The sequence below is a fragment of the Gavialis gangeticus genome, unplaced genomic scaffold, assembly GCF_001723915.1.
Source record: "Gavialis gangeticus isolate Ggan-Ray unplaced genomic scaffold, GavGan_comp1, whole genome shotgun sequence".
Classification (NCBI taxonomy): domain Eukaryota; kingdom Metazoa; phylum Chordata; order Crocodylia; family Gavialidae; genus Gavialis; species Gavialis gangeticus.
In genome coordinates, this window is record NW_017729022.1 from 15,408,904 (window position 1) to 15,410,282 (window position 1,379).

Below are 1,379 nucleotides of genomic sequence, written 5' to 3' on the forward strand. Positions count from 1 at the left end.
GGCGCCAGGTTCTCAGCCGCGGCGGAGCGGCCACATGTCTGCGCGGCGCGTCCCAGCAGGCAGCGCGCGGCGCCTGGGAGCCGCGTGGCGGCGCTGCACCCCAGCTTTTTGCGACATTGGCCTGGCGCCGCCAAACCCAGCCCGCGCCGCTGCCAGGGGCATTGTGGGAAAGGTCCTCCCGGCCCGGGAGGGGGCGGGGAGTGAGCCGGCGGCGCCTGTGGCAGCTGTCCGGTGCTGGCCAGCCAATGAGAGGGAGGCGGGGGGGTACGGGGACGCAGCACGCTGGCTCCCTTTCCCCTCCTCAAAGCGGGGCCTGCGCTGGTACAGCCGTGTCGCTGGGCATGCGCCAGTCGCGGGGCGCGGGGAATGTTACAAAGCCGCCTGCAGTGTCCGCGGACGTGGTCACTTGTGTCGGGTGGCAGCACGTGGCTGCTGTCTCTCGGCCCTTGCTGGTGGGCCCCTGCCGGCACCTTACCTGGGTGGCACAGTTCCCTCCTGAATCGCGCCATAAATTGAGGCCGGTCACACGTGCAAAGTAGGTACCCCACCCTAAAAGTGGCTGCCCAGCTATAAAAGGCTCCACAGTTAGTGCTTGAAAGCACGTCACAGCTCGAGAGCCGGTTTGTGTCCAGCTGCTATCTGAAGGTGTGACGGGTGTGTCCGGACTCAGAGGCAGCTGCCGGGGTTTCAGTGATGGAGCCCCAGCAGACTCCCTGGTGCCACAGCAGGGACTCCTATGGTACGTGCTGACTGTCAGCCGCCTGCGGATCCCAAGCAGCTTAGGGGCAAGCACACAATAATTATGCAGTTTACAGCAAGAACAGGGCTAAATTTTTTTGGGTTGTTCGACCTGGTGTGCTCACAGCTCTTTGGGGCACATGGCAGTGAAGCAAAGGGCAGATGAAGCAAGGTTTACTTGCCATATCTCTAATTAGGCCTGCACTTTTGTAACCAGCTCATAGTTGTCATCTGACCTGCTTACACCAAGCAGACAGTTGTCCCATACAACAGCCTTTTTTTTTTTTATATAAACAGTACAACCACCCATGCCTCTCACACCGCGTACTACAGGTGGTTATGGTCATAGGCACTGACTGTTTTGGTGCTTGCACCTATAAAACAAACAACCCCCCACCCCCCAAACACACGCACTTTACATTCAGTGCCCATTATGAGCCTCATGCATGCCCAGAAGAGGTAGCGTGTTACTTCTACCCAGCTCTGCAGTGTCTATAAAGTTCAGGCGCTTTAGTGGGGCTTTTTCGGCACTTATCTAATAGCTAGATAAAAGTGCCAAAAACCCCTGCTGAACCCACCTGATCTGTAGATGCTACAGAGCCAGGTTGAAGTCAAGCACTTTTGCTTCCTGTAAAGCGTGT